Source organism: Carassius auratus, chromosome 39 (genome assembly GCF_003368295.1).
Source record: "Carassius auratus strain Wakin chromosome 39, ASM336829v1, whole genome shotgun sequence".
Lineage (NCBI taxonomy): Eukaryota > Metazoa > Chordata > Actinopteri > Cypriniformes > Cyprinidae > Carassius > Carassius auratus.
Window position 1 is genome coordinate 8,066,388 of NC_039281.1, and position 27,192 is coordinate 8,093,579.

The following is a 27,192-nucleotide window of genomic DNA, read 5'->3' on the forward strand; positions in this document are numbered from 1 at the left end:
CAACATAAAACCACAACTGTCTCTATAAATATAATACTCATACTTTTTATTAAAATTAAATCACAATTGAGTTCAAGCATTTACTTGTGAGCATCTAACTTGATCATCTGTGATAAAGCAATGCAAAAATAGACACACGGGTATTTATTTATCTGCAGGTTACATGTCCTTTAAACTACCCATTTGTAAACTCTGGTAATACTTTACTATTTTCAAAAGATAATAAAGATAACGTTAGCGATTTTCTTACCTCATTTTGACAGGATGTTTTCAGGACCTCGCAGAACACATGACCCTTCTTGTGTTCACAGTTTTTGTTCTCCATTGATATGTCACGACTCAAATTCGCTCGAAATAAATAAAACATTAACAGGCAAATATGAAATAATTCGGGACCGACCGAGCAGTCAGTTATAACGAGCAGCAGCTCACAGTTAGCCGCCTCACTCACAGAAAGACGACAATAACGGTCATATTTTTAAATGTAGAAAAGCGCGAACCGATTCATTGTCCAGTTTCCTGAATGACAGCCAGATTAACCAATCACGATAGAAGTAATAAAATAAAACTACCAATGGGAGTTGTTTCAGTGTGATAAAGCAGCGAAATGTATATGATGATAATATTTAACATTTTAGAATAGGTATCATGACTAAAATATTTTTAAATGCTATTAAAATAATAATTAATTTAAATAATTTAATATAAATAATTTAAAAGCTTGTTAACCTTTTTCTACCATTTAGCATTAAACATTTTTAACGTTGTTTCATTAAAACAACTGACCTTATTTCAACCATATTTCAACGTTGAAAGTTGGTCATGTGCTGGATGTTTTTCAACCATTCAGCTTTAAACGTTGAATCAACGTTGTTTCAACGTTGAAACCACAACTGACCTTATTTCAACCATATTTCAACATTGAAAGTTGGTCATGTGCTGGATGTTTTTCAACCATTCAGCTTTAAACGTTGAATCAACGTTGTTTCAACGTTGAAACCACAACTGACCTTATTTCAACCATATTTCAACGTTGAAGGTCGGTCATGTGCCGGCTGGGTAGGGATCGCGAATCATTTGAATCAGTTCGGGAGTTAGTAGCGGGATCGCGAATCAAGTCAGTTCGGGAGTTCGGAGAGGGATCGCAATTCATTTGAGTCAGTCGGGGATCGCGAATCATTTGAATCACTTCGAGAGTTCGTAGCGGGTTCGGGAATCATGTGAGTCAGTTCGGGAGTTCAAAGCGGGTTCACAAATCATTTTGAGTCAGTTTTTCTAGTGTTGGGCAGTAACAGGTTATTAGTAACGTTATTAGGTTATTAGCCTAACCTGTTTGCAGCAACGCATTGTAGGATTGGTGGATGCCAACCACTGTAAACACGAAGACGCACTGTGGGCGTGTTTCCATTTATTCAAGTATGAGCTGCAGTCATCGCGAGGCAAGGCGAGAGCAACATGAGTTTCTCAAAAGTGGAAATACACTCATTATTTCACTTTAGTTGAGCATAAAGACAAAAACATTTGAGTCAAATGTAAGCTGTCTTTCTGGTTCGATTGCCTATACTAGCCCACGAATTTCCAATCCATGCTCAGATTTTGTAAACCGTACCCTCGGTTTTTAAATCTGTACCCACGAATTCATAATCTGCGCGCACACTTTCGCAATCCGTTCCCATGGATTTGTAAACTGTAGCCTACTCACGGATTCATGCAGCAAGCTCCTACATGTTAACATACAGTTTTAATGAATATTATTATGTGGAATGGGTCTACAGCAAAGTGTCTTATTCGCTGTATGTTTTTCTCATACAGGTGAAACATTGTTGAAAACATGCACCTGTCTCTACTGTGGAGTCACCGGCTTTCAGTCAGCTCCTTACATGATAACATAGAATTCATTTTTAAACAGCATATATATATATATCCGAAAAACAGGATTAAAAAATCTGGCATTTTGGGGAAACACAATAATAAATTATAGATCAATATTCTTATGAAATAGAAGATATTCTTATTAAAATATTGCCAAGTTATTACTCCCGTTATTACACTTCTTTTTCATTGTGATAAGAACACATTAATATGCAAATTAGATAGATACATTTGCACTATCAGTTTATGGACATTTTACGCACATATTCCATAAAGTGTAATAGTATATCAAATCATTCTATCTTGCATAACTTAGTTGAGAATCATCTTTTTACAAAGTTTGATTAAAAAATAGACTGAAACCGGATAGGTGAATGCAAAAATACTATACAAGGAATTTTATTTATTTATTTATTTTATTTTTTGGCGTCCTCTATTTTATAGCATAAAATATGAATAAAATATAGTTTTTCAAAAATACCTTTTCTCAACTTGTTTTTTATGCTCCAACCAAAAATAAAAAAACTTGCTTCTCAGGAGCAAGTTTAAGTAAAATAAATAAATAAATAAACCTATAGAATAGTGGTGTGGATGTTGAGCTCAAATAAAAACAAAGTACAGTAGTTTGTCCCATCATACGTGGCTACCTAATAAAATCTGCCCCAGGGCGACGCATTACTGAAGCGCTTGAATCTACCACGACGTCCTCCACGCCTGCGCAGATACAGCGGATGTTGATGTTCTCGAACGCGCTCGGAATGACGTGTTTTGTTGTAGATGGTTGTGTGAAAAGGAGAAATCCCTACATTCCGCATGGATTTATCAATCTCCATCCTGTCTTCTGTAGTGACAGCGCTCTCCTGCTGTCTGCGGACTCCACACGCATCGGTAACAAGTGACTGAAGAGTCTAGTGAGGCTCAAACTCGATGTTCCCGTGACTTTGGATCCTCATTTCGCATGAAAGGTAAAGAAATCGTGCTGTTTTGTGCGCTTCGCGTCCGTTGTTTATGTTCGCTTGAGGTCAGAGAGCCACAAATCTCCCGAAATCTACCTCAAAGAATCCCATTCCCTCATTTAATTATTTTTCATTTTTGTAAATAACGTTTGATAACACGTTTGATTATCTCGGATGAAACTTGTAGCCCTTTATTTAATTATTTAGGAAACACTTATAACAAGGATAATCCATTGACTAGCATTAAAAATGAGAAAAACAATAGTTACAGTTATTTAAAATATTTTTAAATGTTAATAAAGTTAATATATTATATATTGTAAAACATAACATATATATTATATAGGTATTAAATCTATTATATATTATGCAATTAAATTTATTATATATCATAAAATGTAATCAATTTATTACATATTGGTATTAAAAATTCTTATATATTATTAAATGTATATTGATATTAAACTATATATATTATAAAATATAATACATTTAAATATTATTATATATTAAAGTATCTATTATAAAATTTGTTTTATTATAATTATTTTATTTGTATTTTTATTTGGTAGTTTCACTGTTTGTTGTCTAAAGAACATGTAGCTAAACTGAAGGAAGCGTCTGATGATGTTTGTGGGTCTGTATCAGTTTTACATGTGTCTTGTTTTCTCTCTCCTTCCAGCGGAGGAATGGCGTGGAGGGCTGATCTGTGTCATGTGACCCTCGGGGTCGAGGGCATGACCTGCGGCTCCTGCGTTCAGTCCATCGAGGGCCGGATTGGGGCTCTGCCGGGGGTCATTCATATACAGGTGAGAGTGACATCAATGCTGAACTCAACAAATGAACACAAGGTCGATGTGAGGTTTACCTCTTTGCATTCAGCTTTTTATGAATATAATAATTGTAACTATCACCGTGCATGCTTGACCAATTATCAAGAGTGTGACTTCTTCCTTGTGTGGGTTTCAAAATATTAATTCAGTCTATTTGCATTTTATTTTAGTGTTTTCCCAGTAAGCATTGTGCAAATATGTGTTGAATTGTACATACAGTGCTGATAAAGAAGGGTCTTCTGCTTATTAAGGCTGCATTTATTTGATCAAAAAATTTGGAGAAAAAAAATCTGTAATATTGTAACAATTTAAAATAACGTTTTCTATTTTAATATACTTTAAAATAAATATTTATTGATTTATATAAAAATTTATATTTATACTTTTGATATTTATACTAATAATGTTTAATACTTATTATACTAATAATAATTCATACTAATAGTATTCATATTTATACTTTATTATCACTTTGTAAACAAATCCTTGCTGAATAAAAGCATTAATTTCTTTCAAGAAAAAAAAATGGTGGTGTATATTGTTACTAAAGATTTCTATTCTAAATAAATGCTTTTCTTTGTAACTTTCTAGAATCCTAAAAATAATAAAAATAAAAATAAAACATATCACACGTTCCGAAAAAATATTATGCCGCAAAATTGTTTCAAACATTGATAATAAATCATCATATCAAAAATGATTTCTGAAGATCATGTGTCACTGAAGACTGGAGGAATGTTGCTGAAAATACAGCGGAGCATCACAGGAATAAATTACATTTTAAATTATATTAAAATAGAAATCAATTATTCTAAATGGTAATAATATTTCAGGTTATAAAAAAAAAAAAACTGTATTTCTGATCAAATAAATGCAACCTTAATTAATTAAAACATTCTAAACATTTTTTGAAAAACTTACTGATCCCAAACTAACGGCAGTATAAAATTAAACAAATAATAATATATATAAAATTTGTAATTTATTAAATTTTTAATTTAGATAAAATTCCAATTTCCATCTTTTATCCCTAAACCAACTCAAAAACCTAGCTGAGCCACAGATTAAATTTCCTGGTGTCCTTTTTCAGTGAATCATTACTTGATCAGACTCTGTGCTTTCTGGGTGGCTGACAAAACAATCAGAAAGATACGCTGCTGATAATATTTACCAAATAGCCTTCCCTCCAGCAACAGTTACGTGATTGAATAAAGCCACTCGTATGTTGAACTTAGATCCACAATCTAAACTGTGCTAATTCATCCTGGCCTTTCCCTTAAAACACAGTCACCCTGCAGACATGGGTCAAACGGGCAGATAATGAAAGAGTTATTTATCTAAGATGTTGTTTTAACCTTTAAAAAGACGTCCAGTACGGTCAAATACAAAAGCTTTGTTACACACAGAAACAAACAGCAGTCAATACACTCAACACAAAGAAGAGGCTATAGACCTAAAACTGTGCTGATTGTGTGGAAACAAACTGGTTTGGATTTCAGGGTTTAAAGGTCATATGATTCAGATTCCTAAAAATATTAAGGAGCAAAAACTGTTTCCAGCACTGATAATAAATCAGCATATTATAATGATTTCTGGAGGACCACGTGACACAAGACTGGCGTTATGAAGCTAAAAATTCAGCAGCGCATCACTGAAATAAATGTTATTTTAAAGTATATTAAAATAGAAAATAGTTATTTCAAATTGTAAAAATATTTCACATTATTACAGTTTTTCCTGTATTTCTGATCAAATAAATGCAGCCCTGATGAGCAGAAGAAACTTCTTTTAAAAAAAATATTTTAAATGGTTGGAATTTTTGACTAAATGTGGGTTAAAACTAGAAATCTAACATAAAAACGTGTTTGACAGAAGTCCTGTGGATTTTCAGCATCATTACAAGCAAAACTAAAAGCCTATAACCAGGCATCTCTGGTTACTGGAACAATGCTGCTCTACGAATCACTGTAAGGCTTTTATTGTGGCTTAATCTGCACATTATGAGCTTTTTCTTCTCTGTTCCACAGGTGTCTCTGGAGCAGAGGAACGTAACGGTGACGTATGAACACACTCGGCATGGTCCAGAATCCTTAGCAGAAGCCATTGAAGACATGGGCTTTGAGTGCAGTCTTATTAATGCTTCAGTCCGAACAGAAAGCCCAGTCTTCAGCACAGACTCGGTCCAGCGGCTCGGGGACGTGATGAGCTGCTTGGCTCCTGAAGCACAGGAAGGGTCGAGTCCTCGCTCCTCCGGAGGAGTCCAAGCGGTGAAAATACGTGTCGAAGGAATGGTTTGTCTGTCCTGCACTACAACCATTGAGGGCAAGATCGGGAAGTTTAAAAGGCATTGAGAAGATCAAAGGTATCATGTGACTTTTGCCTTTGCTTCATTAAAACAATCTCCAGTGAACTTTAACATTTAATCCCGTCATGCGTTGGGAAGTTTATGTGGTAAAATCAACTTTAAGACCCGAGAGAACAGGTTTAGGAAAAAGTTAGCTTTTGTGGATGTCCTAACATTGTTTAGAGCATTAAAAATTATGTAAATAAATAAATATAATTAATTCATAAGTTATACTGTGTCCTCGGTAGAGGACATTGATACTCAATTTCTTTAAAAGTAATAATAATAATAATAAGACATGAATGAACATGCATAGGCAAAAAAAAAAGATTTGATTAATAAAAAATAAAAAAACACACATATACATGTATTTCATTATCCAAAAAATTGATCAAATTTATTTTGCTTTAAAAAATATATATATAAATATATATACTTTTTTTTTTTACTCAAAGATTTATTGTTTTGTTTGCTTTTTTTGGGGGCAAAAAATTATACAAACAAACAAAATTTCAACAGTAAAATTCCTAATGGTAATTCCAAATTATTACGATATTGCATGTTGATGTAGTCACAGTTATTATTTATTGACCTTAATGCGGCCTCATCTTAGTCAAGGGAAAAATTAACTCTAGAACTTATTTTTAGTTTTGTCTGTGCTTCTTCAGTCTCTCTCGAGTCCCAGGAGGCCGCTGTCCTCTACCAGCCTCGCGTCATCACGCTGGATGAGATCGTGAACCAAATCGAGGTGTCTGGTTTCAAAGCCATTGTTAAATCCAAACCTCGTCAGTTAAAGCTTTCAGCAAGTGAAGTCGAGCGCCTGCTCAGCGCTCACAAACAGACAGAGGAGAAGCTTTCAGAGCCGTCCACAGACTCCAGCATCACTACAGTGATTCAGGTCACACAAGAACACACACAGAACACACAAGCTACGATTGAACACAACTCAAAACAAACCTCAGCGCTGGAGCTACAGAAGGCCATCGAAGCCCTTCCTCCAGGGGAATTTAAAGCTGTCCTCCCAGCTTCCCCGGAGCCAGGCTTCCTCCAGCCGCTGGGATCAGTCGCAGAGATCCACATCGAGGGCATGACCTGTGGCTCCTGTGTCCAGTCCATCGAGGGCCTGATCTCCCAGAAGAGAGGAGTGAGATCCGCCCGAGTGTCACTGGCCAATCATCAGGGAACCTTTGAGTTTGACCCTTTAGTGACCACTTCTGAGGAGCTGAGGGCCGCTATAGAGGACATGGGCTTCGACGCTTTTCTCCCTGGTAAGTGCTTCTTCTGTTGGTCTTCAAATCGCGCAAATTGGAATAGCAAACATTTTATAAACCAGTCGAAAGTCGTTGAGCTATATTTGTAGCAATAGGCAAAAAAAAACACTGTATAGGTCAAAAAAAAAAATGATCATAAGGGTATTAAATAAAGATCATGTTCCATGAATATATTTAGTACATTTCCTACCTTAAATATATCAAAACTTAGTTTTTAATTAGTAATATGCATGGCTTAGAACTTAATTTGGACAACTTTGTTGAGTTGGGAACGCGAACCATTTGAATCAGTTCGGGAGTTCGGAGCGGGATCGCGAATCATTTGAATCAGTTCGGGAATTCGGAGCGGGATCGTGAATCATTTGAGTCAGTTAGGGAGTTCAAAGCGGGATCGCGAATCAGTTCGGGAGTTCGGAGCGGGATCGCGAATCATTTGAATCAGTTCAGTAGTTCGGAGTGGGATCGTGAATCATTTGAGTCAATTTGGGGATCGCAAATCATTTGCGTCAGTTTGGGTTTCGCGAATCATTTGAATCAGTTCGGGAGTTCGGAGCGGGATCGTGAATCATTTGAGTCAGTTAGGGAGTTCAAAGCGGGATCGCGAATCAGTTCGGGAGTTCGGAGCGGGATCGCGAATCATTTGAATCAGTTCAGTAGTTCGGAGTGGGATCGTGAATCATTTGAGTCAATTTGGGGATCGCAAATCATTTGAGTCAGTTCGGAGCGGGATCGTGAATCATTTGAGTCAGTTTGGGGATCGCGAATCATTTGAATCAGTTCAGTAGTTCATAGCGGGATCGTGAATCATTTGAGTCAGTTGAGAATCGCGAATCATTTGAATCAGTTCAGTAGTTCATAAAAATGTATGTGTGTATGTTTCTCGAAATTGATTCTGAATAATTCAGATTGCTTTCATTTATTTATTTCAAAATGTTTTGTAATGTTGTCCATTGTTGATAGTTTTCATACTTAAGCTGTGAAAGGAACATTTTTAAGGGCTCAACACAACAGCTTTAATTTTTGATTCTGAATATATTATTCAGGTGTTTTGTTATGTATTTCAGAAATCCTTGTGATATACAATATTCAGTTTGTGCTGGTCTGACTTAATCAAAATAGTGTTAAAAATTACTTTCTGTTTTACTTTGTGTTTGTATAGACCATAACACATAAAAGCGCATTAATGGGTAAAAGAAGTAACTAAAAAGTTACTTTTAACAGTAATGCATTACTTTTTGGTGTAAGTAATCAACAAAGTAATTGATTTACTTTTTGAATTAAGTAACCGGTAACTGTAACTAGTTACTATTTCTTAGTAACTAGCACAACACTGGGTATAAACCTCATTTAATATAAATTGTGATCATTGTAATTAATAATCGCAATTACAATTTCTTTGAGTAGAGGGTTAATAAAGAAAATGTTACTTGAATCATATTGTAGTTGCATTTTCAAGTTGACCATTTCAAAATCATAAAAACCGAGAATCTGTTGTAAAAAAAAAAAAAAAAAACTGATGAAAGCGTTAAGTCGCCTCAAAATAACAATTTTAACAAATGTTTAACAAATGTTTAACACCATATCTGACTGGTTCCAAAAACAAGGTTCTTGTGTCCTGGTCATATTTCACCACTCCATAAAAAGAACGAAAACAATAAATGATGTTTTGCATTAAGACAATGAAGTTAGTTTTGGGCGATTGGGATTTTCTGGCTCTGTGACAGTATTGTTGTGACAAAAGCACATTTCCGTCGTATTTCTCAACTGCATTGTCATGTGTCCGGATGATTTATTTATTTATAGAATACAGAAATGCAAGTCATCATGACTCAATGTAATATAAAAAGCAACCATGATGTTTAAATGAAGAGTTTGGTTCCAAAACGCAATAAACCCATTCTGAATAATCTGAGTAAGAATGTGTTTTCGGTACAAAGAACAAGGCTAGATGAAAACCATTTTCTGTTTCAAACGTTCACATTGTATCTTTATGTTCTAATAACATAAATTCATATTCAGATTTAGTTTTTCAAAGAGTTATTTGAAAAAAATATTTTTCCCACAAAATGCAATAAATCCATAATATTTTTTTTTTTTTCAAAATATAAGAAATCCATTGAATCAATATGAAAGTTATTTTTCATATAGAAACTGTTGTTAAAATACACAGTTAGAACATAGTAAGTTGATCCACAACTTCAAAACATGACCTAATAATAAAAAAAAAAATAAAAAAAAATTGTCTTTTCAATACTGACAAAATACAATACTGATTTTGGCGTAACTCAAAAAAAAAAAAAAAAAAAGGCCTTTATCCTGTTTTGGAACCAAACTCTTCTTTCTCAGTATTCTATTATAATTTTTTTGCTTCGCAGTAATGAGAATTTGTAACAATGTCACAGTCTTAATAATAGGCCTTTTGTAGATTAGTGTGTGTGTGTGTGTAATTTTTTCTTTCTTTTTGTGTGTGTGTGCGAGTGTGTGTGTGTGTGTGTGTGTGTGGGTAAAATATGAACCAGATATGTTTTTACTAGATTTTGTGAGATTCACCTAACAACCACATCTGTCTCGTTCTGAAAACATTTGATATAATCTTACTTTTAGAGTAGCACAGTTTATTTGAATTAAACTAAAAGGATTGAACAAATTAAAAAGTTCAAAAGCTTGTTGTTTTTTTCAGGTCGTTGCTTTGGAGTGCATATTGGTCAAATCCAAAAAGCACAGCAGTGCCCTACACTGTCTTTTCCACTGAAACCAGTCTGTTTTAACCTTGTCCCGTCATGCGTTCAGAAACAAATTCATTGGTGCCTTCAGTGGTCAGAAGCCCATCGCCGCCAGCGCCGTCTGTCTGGAGCTCGTCGTTATCTCCGGTCCGGTCAGCCGTGAAAGAGACTGAAGCAGAGAGTGACGCTGAAACAAACACCGTCTCCAAATGTTTTATCCAGATTGGTGGAATGACCTGTGCCTCCTGCGTGGCCAACATCGAGAGGAACCTGAAGAACCAGCACGGTATCCCCAATCAACCTCGTTTTAAACTGACTCTTAAATGTACTGTATAGATATAAAAAAGCAAAAAGGAAGAATATATGATATCAAGATCATAAAATGCATGAAACATGACATTGCACCAGGGTTTCCTAAACTGGGCTTAATGTAAGAACTGCAGAGGGTTTGTGAGTTAATAAAAAGCAAGTACTTAATTAAATCATACAGTGTCAAATAAAATTAATCGAAACACTTGGACACTAAAAATAAATATTTTATTTCTTTAGCTGAATGTCACTGACCCTCATTGTGAATATTAGAAAGGAATATTAAAAGAGAAAAAAGAATTAGAGAGAGTTAATGAATTATTAATAATTTATTACTGTTGTGTGAATAATATCATGTAATCCATTAAAATGTATATCTAATTTGATTATGAGCATTATAAGATGTAATTACTCTAATTACAAGTACTTCATTTTTGTAATCTGATTATTTAATCCAGATTATATGTTCAGGACTCATATTTATTGAAAGGAGAAAAGAAACCAGTCTGAGAATTTTTCGAGTGTAAATGTATTTTAATAGAATGTTTTTCAATATAATTCAGAATAAAAAGTCTCTCCTGGAAGTATTTTTTTTATTGTTGTTTCTCTTATGTAATGATTTTCTAAGAAAAATATATTATTCTTAATGATGTATTGAAATATTTTTTTTCTTAATTTTACGAAACGAATGAATAAAAAAAATACAATAATAAATAAATAAGCATAAAATAAACAAATAAATAAAATAAGAAGCAAACGAATAAATAAAATAATAAATGAATGAACAAATTGTATTTTACTAATATTTTAATTTTATAATATTTTATTATAATATTATATTTGATAAATAATAATATAAAATAATAAATAAATTAATATAACACCATTATATAAATATTATAATAAAAAAAAGAATATACATATATATATATATATATATATATATATATATATATATATATATATATATATATATATATATATATATATTTAGCCAGCACTGGTAATTCCAGATCTTTATAAAATAAAATCAAGAATATAATTGCATTGTATTAAATCATAGTGATAGTGTCTAAAATTGATTAATCAGTACATCTGTTACGAATCTCATATTAATAGGTTTGTATACTTAAAACAAAAGCCAGAAACATGTGTATTTAGTGTGGCATGGTGTATTGTTCCCCCAGGTGTTCACTCAGTCTTGGTTGCACTGATGGCTGGTAAAGCAGAGGTTCGCTACAGCCCCTCGATCATCGATCCTCAGAGAATAGCAGAATTTATCCGAGAGCTCGGCTTCACGGCGTCAGTGATGGAGGATTACGACGGCTCTGACGGGACCCTGGAGCTTGTGGTTAGCTGTTGTTGATTTGTGACCCATTTTCTTATCAGCACAAGATTGAGGATTACGTGTCTGTGTTTAACAGGTCAGAGGGATGACATGTGCCTCCTGCGTTCACAAAATCGAGTCTAACCTGACGAAGCAGAAAGGCGTCCTCTATGCTTCAGTTGCATTGGCAACTAATAAAGCCCACATCAGATATGACCCAGAAGTGACCGGCCCGAGAGACGTGATCCGATGGATAGAGGTGAAATCACTTTCACAGATACATGTGACCCTGGAGCACAAAACCAGTCTGAAGTCTCTGGGGTGTATTTGTAGCAATAGCCAAAAAACATTTTATGGGGCAGAATTATACATTTGTCTTTTATGCCAAAAGAACGCTAAGAACTTCATTTGAACAACTGTAAAGACGATTTTCTCTATATATTGATGTTTTTGCACGCTCGGATTCCAGATTTTCAAATAGTTGTATCTCAGACAAATATTGTCATATCCTAACATAAAACATACATCAATGGAAATCTTATTTATTCAGCTTTTACGTGATGTATAGTTCTCAATTTAACCTGTTAACTGTCACCCGTCCGCTCTGTGGGACGCCTACATTTACTTCACTATATTACAATTAAATCTAATCTAATCTTGACAAACTATATATCGTTGGAAAGGTCTAAGACTCCCAAATATATATTTTACCAATGTTTTTTGTTAAAAATGATCTAGGAAAAGTAATCGATTAATTTATGACAAGAGTCCACCCCTCAAAAATCGAAATTATAACTGGAGTTTTGACCTTTGTTTAAAAAAAAGAGACTTCTTTGCTTCCTTTTTCTCTATCACATTTTAGAAATCATCAGAAATTATATATCGACTGAAAACGTAAAATCTCAAAATTCATCCTTTAAAACCCATTTTAAAATCAGACATTGCATTACCATGTAAATGGTACATCAATATCATGTTACAAAATATTTTCATTCATGAATTATACAAATTTAAGTTTGGATTGTGCACTACAAAAAGTCAATGTTCAAAAATGTGAGTGACAGTTAAGGGGTTAAAAAAAGTGACCCTTATGACTGGTCTTGTGTTTCAGCCACTTATTAAGTTGTGTTTCAGTTCATTATGTTCCCTTTTCTGATGGACAGAGCTTGGGATTCACAGCCTCTGTGGTGAAGAAAGATGGTCCTGGGAGTCACTTGGATCACAGCCGTGAGATCCGACAGTAAGTACACGAGCGAATAAGAGCAATGGGTTTCTGGAAGGAGTTTTTAAAACTATTTTAACATATTTTTGCAAATGATGTTTCCAGAGGAATTCACCCAAAAATAGAAAAATGCATCCTCATGTCATTCCTTTTTTTAATCTTCGGATAAGATGCTTCTGAAGAAATCCGAGAGCTTTCTGACCCTTCATAGACAGCAAAGGAACTGCCACAGTCAAGGCACAGAAAGATAGTAAAGACATCATATAAATAGTCCATGAAACATCAGTGGTTCAGTGCTACAAGAATACTTTTTCTGCACAAAGAAAAATGAAAAAACATCCAATTGAGGTTGAACCACTGATGTCTCATGGACTATTTTAACAATGTCCTTACTATCTTTCTGTGTACGTTCATTAAGTAGTAATGTAATAAAACGGTGATATTTAAAGGTTAAATTCTGTACACCTTATCGATGATGCATATTGCACAGGCAAGCAGATGAACCCAGAACATAAAGGCTGTGTGCAAAGTTTAATATGAAATGTTTTCCCATAGAAAACCATTATAAAGAAGACGTTAAGCACGTTTCATTCATTTCAGGCTCATTTTCTTGCCTGTATAAAGCATGCATAATCAATAAGGTGTGTACTGAATTTGATCTTTTAATATCACTGTTTTAAACGCACTTTTAATGCAGTAGAATGAGGAAATAGGCGAGATCTCAAGATTAGATTTTTAAAAGCTTTGCTTCTTTTTGCTTGAGCGATGCATGTGTTTTGCGAGGTGCTGCAGAAGACACAACTCCTCATAGAAAAACAATGGAAAAGTAGTCTCGCAGCAGTCTAGTTGATCACAGGGTTGTAGGTCAGAGCTAATGCTGGCCTCCTGTTTCCTCCCAGGTGGAAAAGATCATTCCTCATCAGCATGTTTTTCTGCGTGCCTGTCATGGGCATGATGATCTACATGATAATCGTGGACCACCAGATCGAGATGTCCCACCACCACAACGCCTCGGCCGAAGACAGAGAGAAGTACCACTCCACCATGTTCCTGGAGAAACAGCTGCTGCCGGGCCTCTCCATCATGAACCTGATCTCGTTTCTCTTCTGTGTCCCCGTTCAGGTTGCCAGCTTGTGCCTCATTAATGCACTTTCTAAGTTTAAATTCCTTTTATAAAGCCCAGAGTTCCGCTCCTTGATTCTGATTGGCTGAGCCGAGTTCAAAGCTTTTCTAAATAAGGCTACAAAGTAACAAACTCCTTTGTTTACGTTTGTGTGTTGCTCGGCAACCACTTTGTTGCAACCACAACTGATTCCAAGGAGCTTGGTTGTTTACACTGTTTTTATTAATATCATTACACTTTATTTACTCTCTTTTATGTTGTGAAGCCTTACTATGTGTATGGAATAAGTGTTTTATAACTGTAAAATAGTTGTGTTTTAAATATAAATATAAAATAGCTGTTATAAATGCACTGTAAACCAAGGCTTCTTGAGGCTTTAGTTGACTGAAAACATGGCAAAACTTTGGTAAATGCTTTGTATTTAGTAACCACACTGGTTTTGTCTGTTTTATTTAGTTTATCGGTGGCCGGTATTTCTACTGTCAAGCCTATAAAGCCGTCAAGCACAGGACGGCAAATATGGATGTGCTGATTGTTCTGGCCACAACGATTGCATTCACATACTCCGTGGTGATAATCCTGGTTGCCATGATCGAAGCAGCCAAAGTGAACCCCATCACGTTTTTCGATACTCCACCCATGCTGTTTGTCTTCATCTCGCTGGGCAGGTGGCTGGAGCAGATAGCAAAGGTGAGAAAGCTAGTCGCTTGCTAGCGTGTTGTTATATCTCTTCATGTGTTGCATTGTGTTTAATCGCAGAGTAAGACGTCGGAGGCTCTGTCCAAGCTGATGTCTTTACAGGCCACAGAGGCCACTGTTGTTACACTGAAGGAAGACATGTCTGTGTTAAGGTCTGTGCATCTCTGTGCTGTTTAATTTGGATTTCCTATCAAACAGAAAGCCCAGCTGACTGCGTGCCTCATGTATGATCTCGTGTGTCTCTCAGCGAGGAGCAGGTGGATGTGGAGCTGGTTCAGAGAGGAGACGTTGTGAAGGTTGTGCCCGGAGGGAAGTTTCCAGTCGATGGCCGAGTGATCGAAGGACACTCGATGGCAGACGAGTCTCTCATTACAGGTTCGAGAGGGCACTTTCTCTTCACTGACATGAGTTTAATCAAACAGGATAGTTGTGGTGTACACTAGGGATTCACAATGAATGATATGTTAACCATGATCACGATTTCTGCTTCTCTCATGCATAATCATCTGCTTATTGTTCCTGAAAATGTTCAATTTGCCACTTGCGTGATCTTGCATTGGTAACAAACTTCTACAAGCATTCTGTCACGGTTGCCAGATGTCAAGAGTTTAAATCCCCCAATAAGTTTTTTTTTTCTTGAATCAATATATTTTCTGCCCATTGGTATACTTAATATTCCTAACCTGGAGTCGAAAAGGTTCAGGGAACCAGGTTAGGGCTATGATAATGATAATATCATAATTGTTGTTTTAATCATATGTGAGCTGACATTATGGAGTGTGTCACTCACTTTGCCAAAAACAAGTCTTGAGAATCCAAAAGCATTCATTGTGTGATGAAGCCTATTAGAAAACAATTAAAATAACTCTATAATTCAAGTTATGAAAGCAAAAAATTTCGCTTTTTATTATTGTTTAGTTAAATAATGTCACAAGCAACCGCTTCATCATCAACAGCTTAACATCAGTACAAGAAGTAAATATTGAGTGAGTCACATTTAGACACAATATTGTGCTTTTTTTCTGTTTGGCCAATGGAAATGGTTTCAATCTACGCTGGAGCGGGACATTAGTGCGTCTCAGTGAATCCGGTGTCCTGTGCTGTAGGTGAAGCCATGCCCGTGACGAAGAGGTCGGGGAGCACCGTGATCGCGGGCTCCATCAATCAGAACGGCTCTCTGCTGATCGAAGCCACTCACGTGGGCACAGACACCACGCTCTCGCAGATCGTCAGACTGGTGGAGGAGGCGCAGACCTCGAAGGTGCGTCTGTCATCATAACATCGCTTTCAAAAATCACCACACCTTTGTTTATTCATTTGGAAGCCTGAGATAGTAGTTCTGCCAATTTATGCTTTTGCTTTGACATTTAGTCATTTAGCAGATGCTTTTATCCAAAGTGACTTACAAATGAGGAAGCAACAAGAGAGCAATGATATACAAGTCTCCGTTAGCTTAGCCTTTTTAAATAACATAATAAATAAAGAGACAAAGAATAGAGCAACCTAGTGTTAGAGGTCTTTTTGCTTTGTTGATTGTATAATAAATGAAAGAAAACTTATACAATACAAAAAGATTAGAAAGCTAGTGTTATTATATATATATATATATATATATATATATATATATATATATATATATATATATATATATATATATATATATATATATATATATATAATAACACTAGCTTTCTAATATATATATATAATTTTTTTTTTTTTTTTTTTTTTTTAAGAAAACAATCCACAAATTAATAGAGTGCAGATCTAAAAGGAACACATTTTTTTAATATAATATATATATATATTATTGTATAATATATCAATTATTGTTATTAATTATATCATTATTTTTATTTTCAAATTAATGTCCAATTTATGAGAAAATCTGAATATGTTACAACATAAACTAGTTAATAATTCATAAAAAATGGATGGAATATCTAATAATAAAAGAGTTAAGAGTTCGGACACAGATACTCATTCTTTAGCATTAAACTGAAGATAAAATAATAATAAAAATAAAAAATAAACATCAAAACAATGAAATAAAGCAGATGGATCTATGAATATTTTGTAGTAAAAAAAAGTCTAATAATATAAAATTTGTTTTAAAAATAATAAGTAAATAAATAAAACTCTTTACTATCTGGTATAAAAAAACTGTAGAGAAATTCATACATTTTAGTCATATGTGAATTTTTATTTGTTTATTTTTTGGTTTTAGGATAATGACTTTTAAAATATATATTTTACTCAGTCTCTACCTGGTAAAATATTTTAAATGTGACATATAAGCTGAAAAATGCATTTTCATTACAAAAATGCTCATCTAGTTAGAATCAAATTAGATGATTACTTTTCAAGTCTAGAACTCACTTAAAATTGGTATTTTCTTATATATATTAAGGTTTTTCTAGTTTTCTCTGTTGAATGACGAATTACAATAAAAATATTTGGATTTTGTTTATTTGTTTTATCAATATATTTTATTTTAGCATAGCTTTGATTTATTTTTACAAAATTTCACGAGGAAGCTTGTCGAGACGCATTGCTTTAAATCCAAACAAACTCTAATATTTTACCGTCAGTGCATCCTGTAGCTCTCTCTTTATGTCTAACCTCACCATTGATCTTCACAAAACCTTTCTGATCTCAGGCTCCCATCCAGCAGTTAGCGGATAAGATCAGCGGATACTTCGTCCCGTTCATCGTTGGCGTGTCCTTCCTGACTCTCGTAGCCTGGATTCTGATCGGCTTTGTGAACTTTCCTCTTGTGGAGAAGCATCTCCCCGTGAGTGAAGATTTGTCCAACTATTTTTTCTCTTGAATTCACTCGTGCAAGGTTAGGTCAAGTTTCAGTAACCTTTGCATGTGAACATTAGTTTCATTTCAGAAGAGCAAGAAAAATCCTGTTACCCGTTATATGAAAATATTCATAGGGTTTTAAAGGGATAGTTTCTCCCCGAAATGAAAATGTGCTGTTATTTCACTCACTCTCAGGTCATCCAAATGACTTCAGTAGAACGGTAAAGAAGATCTTTGGCTAAAACTTTGTGCTGATATCCACATGCATGAACCGAACACTTAGTGAAAGTTTTAATGGTTTCTCTTTGTTTATGGTGAGCTGATGAAGACTTTAGACACGTAAAACATCCAAATTTCACATCTTTATTGGGTGCTTTAATAATTTAACTGCATATGCATTACATCATTGTATGATTACACTAATAAACTAGTGATTTTGACCTCTTAATTGTTCAGCTTCTTGCACATACTGATCAATTCTCTTCATAAGACCGTGATAAATCGTCAGGAGCCGCGAGTGTTAAAGTTGTGTTCCCTTGATATATCCCTGTTTTATTCTCAAAAACGTGCATTTTATGAATCACCAAGGAGCCAATTCAACTAAAAATATGTCCTAATCAAAAAAAAAAAAAAAATGTATGGACCTGAAAGTGAAATAAATTACATTTTTAGGTGAACTGTCCCTTTAATGCTAGACTAGGTGTCTGCTCTTTAAAACACAATGAAATAAGGAGCGTCTTTCTCTGAAGGGTTATGATAAGAGCATCTCTGAGGCTGAAGCCGTCATCCGCTTCGCCTTCCAGGCCTCCATCACGGTCCTCTGCATCGCCTGCCCGTGCTCTCTGGGTCTGGCCACCCCGACCGCGGTGATGGTGGGAACCGGTGTGGGAGCCCAGAACGGGATCCTCATCAAGGGAGGAGAGCCGTTAGAGATGGCACACAAGGTCAGAGACGACCGCTGAGTTTGTGCAAAGGAAGACCGTTTTATAAATCTGTCTGTGCTTTCAGATTCAGACTGTGGTGTTTGATAAAACCGGCACCATCACGTACGGCGCTCCTGAAGTGGTCCAGGTGAAGATGCTGACGGAGGGGAACCGGATGCCACGCTCCAAGCTGCTGGCGATCGTCGGCACTGCTGAAAATAACAGTGAACATCCGCTGGGGGCTGCCATCACCAAATACTGCAAACAGGTGCGTTTGACTTCATGGTGTGTTCTGTCTTCACTTACAAACTGTGGCGTGGTTTAAGCTAATTGAAAGGGACAGTTCACCCCAAAAATGAATATTTTGTTATACATTTACTCTCCATTAAACCTGGATTGGTGTCTTTCAGCTGAAGAAGATATTTTGAAGAATGTTGGTGACTAAATAGTTGACGGTAGCCATTGACTTCCAATGTATTTTATTTCATACCATGGAAGTCAATGGCTACCGTCAACTGTTTGATTACTAACATTCTTAAATTTCTTTTTTTTTTTTTGTTAAAGAGAAAAAGAAAAAAAAACAGGTTCGGAACAATTTTAGGGCGAGTATATAATGACCATTTTTTATTTTTAGTTGAACTATCACTTTAAGCAAAGTTACACATTAAATTTAAAATATAATATCGTAAATAAATGACGACGACTGTACTGCTTCATTTAAGAAAGTCATTTTTATTATGTAATTAATGCAATTTTAAAGCTATGTCTTTACTATGACAAAAATCATTTTAATTAAACTTTTTCATGTCAAAAACTGCTGTCAAATGACAGATGAACATACTGACAACATTTAAATATTTTCTGGTAACACTTTACAGTAAGGTTCAGTTAATGTTAGTTAACACAAATACAGTCGTTCATTGTTAATTCATGTTAATGTACAGTGCATTTACTAATGTTAACAAGTTAACTGTGCTCTCCTTAGTCATTCAGATCCACGGTGTCTCTTCTGTGTTCAGGAGCTGGGGACGGAGGCTCTCGGCACCTGCACTGATTTCCAGGCCGTGCCGGGTTGTGGGATGAAGTGTGTGGTCAGTAACACAGAAAACCTGCTGAAGAGAGACCACATCGACAGCGAGGAGAACCAGTGCAGTGCTCTCTTGATCCAGATCAGCCACACCAGCAGTGACCAGCCGCTCAGTGAGTCACATGACCACTTCTGCAACGCCTCATTGGCTGCCAGCTCAGACTGCAGTAGAGTTGTGAAAGCTGTGAGAGTGTAATGCTCGGCTATGCTGTGTTTCAGCTGTCGTCCAGATGTCCTCGTTCACGGTGCTGATAGGGAACAGAGAGTGGATGAGGAGGAACGCGCTGCAGGTGCGAGCAGACGTGGATGAAGCCATGACGGAGCACGAGAAGAGAGGACGCACTGCGGTGCTGGTGGCTGTGGACCGTGAGTGAGACACTCTTTCATCACTGGGAGTTTGCATGTGAGGAACTGTAGAAGTCATGCAAAGATTTGTTTATGAGTGTGTGTGTGTGTGTGTGTGTGTGTGTGTGTGTGTGTGTGTGTGTGTGTGTGTGTGTGTGTGTGTGTGTCCCTGGAGCACAAAAGCATTCTGAAGTCTCTTGGGTTTATTTGTAATATCAAAATTATCTATTTTTCTTTAAGGCTGAAAATCATTAGGATATTAAATAAAGATCATTTTCCATTTTGTAAATTTCCTACCATAGATATATCAAAACTTTTGAATAACTTCTAAGGTGATTTTCTCAATATTTCTATTTATTTATTTTTTTGACACCATCAGATTCCTGATTTTCAAATAGTTGTATCTCAACCAAATACTGTCATATCCTAACAAATTATTATTTATTCAGCGTTCAGATGATGCATGAATCTCAATGTAGTGGTCCAGGGTCACATGCATGAATAGTGCATTTAATTCGAGGGCCACCCCTGACTAAAGGTTTTTCTAGACAACTAGGAGTCGCTGATTTAAAGGGATGATGAACTGTCTTTTTTATTATCTTTTACTGTTCTCTGAGGTCCACTTATAACATTCACGTGACTTTTACACTTAAAAACATCAAAATCAATAAGTAATAGGCTATTTTCTATCCTAGTTTTAAGGCCGGCTCAAGAAACGCTGGTTTTTATGGGCGTGCCGCATTGAAGACTTGGAAGTAAACACCCACTTTTTAAGAAAAATAAAAAGCCCTTAAACTTTTTATGTATCTGGGAACCGCAATCAATAAAAGATTCTTTCCATAATGTAGAGAGAGCATGTATGCACGGTTGCCAGATTGGAAATATTAAGTATACTTATGGGCAGAAAAATTATTGATAAAAAAAAAAAAAAAACCTGGTTTAAACTTTTGATACCTGGCAACCACAACCATGAAAGCTTGTGGAGGCTTGTGACTAATGCAAGATAAAGCATATGAAACATGAAAATAAAATGTTTCTGGATAAATAGCCAGGAACTCTCTCAGAAATCGTGATCATAATTTAAAAAACAGTTTATCGTGGTGGCATTTATGTGCATTAAACTGTGCATGAATATGATCTTTAATACAACTTTTAAGAGCGATAATCTGTCCACACAGGGAAAATAAGTTAATTGCAGATTTAAAAATAGCTTCACGCTTCGCCACGCAGTGCACAGTGTTTATTGTGTGGATGTGTGTGGTTTTGTTTTCAGATGAGCTTTGTGCATTGGTGGCTATAGCGGACACGGTGAAGCCTGAGGCGGAGCTAGCCGTGCACACTCTCACAGCGATGGGGCTGGAGGTCGTGCTCATGACGGGAGACAACCGCAGAACCGCCCGAGCCATCGCTGCACAGGTACAGCACTCTTTAAGAATAAGGATCGTCCTCATGCAGCGGTGGAGCTAAGCAGCTGAAGTCCTGCGGTTTCCATCCAGGTGGGCATCAGGAAGGTGTTTGCAGAAGTCTTGCCATCGCACAAGGTGGCGAAAGTGGAGCAGCTCCAGCTAGCGGGCAAACGTGTGGCGATGGTGGGCGACGGAGTGAACGACTCGCCGGCGCTGGCGAGGGCTGATGTGGGGATCGCTATAGGCACAGGAACAGATGTAGCCATCGAGGCAGCCGACGTGGTGCTCATCAGGGTATGAAGACTGCAATGACTGTGTTGTGTTTAAAGCTAGACAAAAAACGAGTTCTCTCTTTTATAATCTAGAGATTGTAAAAAGGATGTAGCACATGTGGTACAGAGCAAATGATTTTAGCGTTTCTTATCCTGTCCCTTATTTTCCGATAAAAAAGAATCACAGTTGTCCCTTGTTTTCATTTTCTGGAGTTGGCAACCCTAATGCACAAGTTAATATCAGATCAATTGTGAAAACCGTAAAGGATGAACTGAATATTGCTCAGTTTTATGCAAAACAATAGAATATATGATCTCTGTCATATGGCAAAAAAATATCTTACAAGGTAACACTTGTGTCTCCACATGAAGTCTTTGAGGTCACTTGATCTGGAAAGTCCTTGAAAGGTTCTTGAATTCGGGAACCCTGATTAAACATACGTTTCTTGAGATTGCACCTACTTTTTAATTCGATGCATTTTTATTTTTATTTTTTCCAGAATGATCTTCTTGATGTTGTTGGGAGTATCGACCTTTCAAACAAGACCGTGAAAAGAATCCGAATCAACTTTGTATTAGCCCTGATCTACAATCTGGTGGGGATTCCCATCGCTGCAGGTAAACCAAATGAACTTTTCAGTGTAGATCTCATGTTGGACAGTAGTGCATCTCACAACTGATAGCGTGGGTTTGTGCCCAGTATTGGGACACGGTTCGATAGGGTTTGTGTTTATGGGTGCAGGTGTGTTTATGCCGTTGGGTTTGGTGCTTCAGCCGTGGATGGGCTCTGCTGCGATGGCTGCGTCCTCCGTGTCTGTAGTTCTCTCCTCTCTTCTACTCAAATGGTACACCTCTCAGTTTGAGTTTTTGCATGCTTTAGTATAACGGGGTTTGTTGTTGAAAGATGCTCGGATCATTAGTCCGTCTCTCCTGTTTCTGCAGCTACACTAAACCCAGCGCTGAGACACTGCAGAGACGTCTGGGAGAGGTCAGGAAACACCGAAGCCTGTCTGAAGTCAGCGTTCACATCGGGATGGGACAGCTGCGCCGGTCATCGCCCAAACTCGGTCTGCTCGACCGCTTCGTCAACTACAGCCGGGTCTCCATCAGCTCGCTGCGCTCCGACAAGCACTCGATGAACGGCATGGCTCTCAGTGAACCTGACAAACACTCTCTGCTGATGGGAGACGCTTCCTGCGACGAGGAGTTCGTCTGAGCGGCTCTCACTTTACCTCACTGCCTTTAGACGAGGGACATCCGTGTCAAAACCCCAAATTCAGTGGCCTTATTACAGGTTTGTCACGGTGATGCTGCACGGATCAGCTCACACCGCTTTCAGATCCTCTCCGTTTACATTACCAGTATTCCCGCTGGCCAATTTAAAGGGATAGTACACCCAAAAATTAAAAAAAAAAATGTAAATAAAAAAACAATCGTTTGCAGAATGTCGATAGGGACCGGAAACTGTTTGGCTTCCAGCATTATTCAAGATTTATTTTACTGAGTTCAGCAGAAACTATTACAGATGTAACACAATTTGATATGGAATATATGGCAGAATTTTAAAAAAAAATTGGTGCACTGTCACTTTAAGAAAATGACAATCCACCTACAAAACAACTTAAAATCAGTTTTATTTGTGCGAAAACAGCAGTTTAAAAGTGATTGTGCTTTATGATAATGATTTAAGTGAATATTTATTCCGTCTTTTATTTATAAGACACTGAAGGAATGTGAGGATTTCTTTTAAAAGTGAAGGAATGAACTCTGTTTTTATATTCTTCGAGTGCATTCCAAAGAAAACAGCGTTCATTAACGCTAAACCATTATAAGCCTCTTTAAGATGTTATATTCATATTAATTTTATCATTCAGCAAACTGTGCAACACTTGAGCTGCCTTTGCTACACTTAAATGTGCATTACCTTGTCAACTTTGCTTTTAAATGTTTCATTTTTTTAATCTTGACTTTATTTGGAAGCCCAGTGGATTGTGTGAACAGAGTTTGACTGGACGCAGCCGTTTGTGCATTAATGCACTGAACAGATGCATGCATTTTCCACACGTCACAGCATGACCTCAATCAGGTTACTGATTAATACATTCAAAGCATTTATTTTCCAATATATATATATATTTTTAAATCATCCAGAAGTTGTTTTGTAACTGTATTATTTAAGGTCAGTTCAATGATGCAGTCTTCAAACGAAACAAGTGCACTCGTTAGTGAGTAATGATTAGTTGTTGCTTGTTTTTGCCAAACGTGTTCAGATTAGAAAGACAATGTAAACATCCTGAAATTGTGATTGTTTTAATAAGTATTCTTATTGTAGTTTAGCATTATATTCTTTTAATAAACGGCTAGTTTTCAACAAACCAACATGCATTCAGTGATTTTCAGTGATTTATGCGCAAAAATATGCTCTTGCCTACAGTGTTTAAAAAGTTATCATATTAGCATTCTGTTCATTTTGTATTTCTGAAAGTGTGGTCACATTAGCAGCATTTCAGTAAAATTTTGCATGCAAAAAAAAGGGTGTACTGTCTTTATAGGCTAGAGATGCATCTTTTCTTTACTCATAAAGTTGGAAACTAATCCTAAAGCTGTAAAACTGCATCTCTATATTCATCCTATGTGTACTCTTACGGTGTCAATATGAACTTTTGTATGATTCATGATGAGTAAGCCTAGCTGTTTCTAGTGCACTAGATAGAACAAGTAAACAGAGTCTACAGAAGTAAACAGCTCTTTTTTATTATATATCTATCTGTGAAACAGAGACAATGACAGGAACGGAGAGTTGTGCTACAGATATGGACTGTACATTTATCAAACATTCAGATTAATACGTTTTTATTCATATTAAAAGGTACAGAAAAATGACATTTTTATAACACTATTCTTAGAATAAATTCCTATTGGGTGAATGGGCAGTGGGCGGTGTCACACAGACCAAATCAAAAACAGACATTCTGTCACTGACCACGCATTTCGAAGCAGAATCACTGGCTGTAGTGTTGTTTCTTGAGAAGACAAAAACAACAATCATGTGAGCTTAGCATGTGTCCTAAATATCCGCACACATACCATGGTACTTTTAAGCTTTATGACAGTCAATAAATGACAGCACCTTAAAGTGTCTAGAGCTTGAGTCATTTATCTAACGTATATGCAATTTTCTTGTAAACATCTTGAAATCAGACAGAGACTGAAGAAGGTGCATAATTTGCAGTGTTGGGGGAAGCTTTAGTTTCCCTTTAGTGTCTCCTCTCTGCGTCTGCATCAGACTCTTGATGGCTCCAGATGAAGCGCTGTATCTGTGACTGTGATGCTGGTCTGTCGTTACACATCCTCTTCATCTGAAGGCAGATGTTTGGAGACAAGGAGATGAATTCTCATGACACTCCACAAATGACTGAATTTGTTGAATAAAAGTATAAAAACGATTTCCTCTCTCAGTTCATCTTACCCCTTTTTCAAGCAGAATATCAAACTCATCTGTGACTATCCTCCTCTGTCTGCCGTATTTCACACGCACAGTGTTTGCAGGCACAGAGAAAACACGCAGCCTCCAAGGCTGATCAACTTTCCTAAAATATAGACTTGTATCCATCGATTGGACCCTCTGCCTCACCCATTGATCTGCTGTAAAATAAAACCAGCTATATTAGCTTACAATGCACTAAAGCTCATCTGATCAGTACATGTGAAGCACAACTGAAATATGAAAAATGTTGCACTTTTACAAGCTATGAAACATAAACACAAGTTAATGTGTTGAAATGATCATTTGGGCCATCATCACAAATCTATAAATGGTGCATTCATTTTTGAATCTCTTTAGAAACTAAACTCAGACAGTAGATACCTTCTAAAACTCCCGAAGTGTGAACGTCGCCGGCCATTTATGTCTCCAGGAGGTGTTTGGAAAGATTTTGATTTCACACTGATATACCTATAAAACAAAAATTACGATTAAATATCATTGCAACATTAATAGGTCATGATACAACATATTAGTAGATAACTTTACCAGTTAAAAACAAAATCAAGATAATCCCTTTCTACATGTTTAGGTTTACTATTACTATTATTATTACTACAAATTCCATAGTTTATTTCATTATGCCAAATGATACGTTGCATCGTCTTTCTCTTTAAATGTTTAGTAAAATGTAAAGTAAAATGTTTATTCAATTAAAGCCTGGTTAACGATAAATGTCAGTGTTTTATATAATTTACAAATGTTAAAGTTCTTAAAGGGATAGTTCAACCAAAAAATGAAAATCGTCATTATTTACTGCGCGTGACGTCATTCCAAACCCGTTTGAATTTCTTTCTTCTGTGGAATTTTTAAAGCTTTATGTTTTCTGCAAAACATTCACGAGGAACTCGTGTCCCGGATGGACTAGATTTTTCCTGGGCCTAGTTTTTATTCCAGAATTTTAACCCCAATATAACACTACCAAAATACATCAACTCATTCAACAGTCAAAGCAAGCATGCTGAAAATGCGACTGACAGTTCTCTGATGTGATGTTTGATCAGACATAACCTGATGCAATCGCACATAATAATCTGATAAGAGAAGTTCACGAGTTAACAACGCCTCATCTGAGAGATCTTACCTTTAAATAGACTGGTGTCCAACGCATCCGATCCGAACGAGAATTGCGATTTCTGCTATTGTTGCACGCGAAATCTGATTTCTAGACTAAGTTAGTTAGCACCACAAAACATTAAATCAAGTCTTCTCAGTTCAGCGACCAATGAAAAAACTAGTTTCAGTTTCCGGTTTCGCGGTTGTCACTTGCTGTGCCATACTACAGTATGTGCTTAGTATGCATGGAATACCCGGATGACCTACTATTTTGCCAGAATCTGCTAAATATAACTCAAGTACACTGAAATCAGTACAGAAGCTGTTGTTTCGAATGGCATACTAACAAACTAGATTGCAGTATATGCAGTGTGTATACAGTGAATAGTATGCTATATGATAATTTTCTGTATGCATGGAAAACCCAGATTACCTGCTACATTTGCTGAAATCTGATGTATGGGATACAGTTTCCCACAATGCAACATGCTCCACATGACGTTTCATCTTAGGTGGGAGATTGTAATTATGTAACAATTGTATATAAACAGTACTTACATAAATGTTACTATAAACTACATAGTATTGCTAATTGCTATCTAAAAACAATATCGTTAGTATGAAATCTTTTTTTTTTATAACATGTAACCGATTGACAGTGTATCATATGCAGGGAGCAAGATAATAATGTAGCCTACATTTTGAATAAATTTAGTTTTTAAAGCTTTCTTATTAAAAGAGTGAGAAATGATACACATACAGAGATTTAAATCTTCACGATATATACTAAAGAAAGGCTTTTGCTTACAAAATGTGCATTTATGTATAAAATATTTAGCAAGGAACAAAATAATGTTGAATAAATAACACAACTTCTGACTGTTCACTCTCATGTGTATATCCTAGAATAATATTTTCATGCTACAAAGAGATATCAGGAATTATACCACAGAAAAAAAAAGAAAAAGAAAAAAAACCTCAATATGTTTAATGTTGCTTTTGTAGAAAACACTTTGTAGGAAAGCATCGATGTAACAATTTATAAGACACTTCTTTGGTTTAATTGTACATA

The 27,192-nt window shown here is 36.0% G+C and overlaps 1 pseudogene; it reads left to right on the forward strand.

Moving 5' to 3' along the window:
* The first annotated feature begins 2,617 nt into the window (after positions 1–2,617).
* LOC113057861 (copper-transporting ATPase 1-like) lies at positions 2,618–23,924 on the forward strand (annotated as a pseudogene).
* Positions 23,925–27,192: the final 3,268 nt, after the last annotated feature.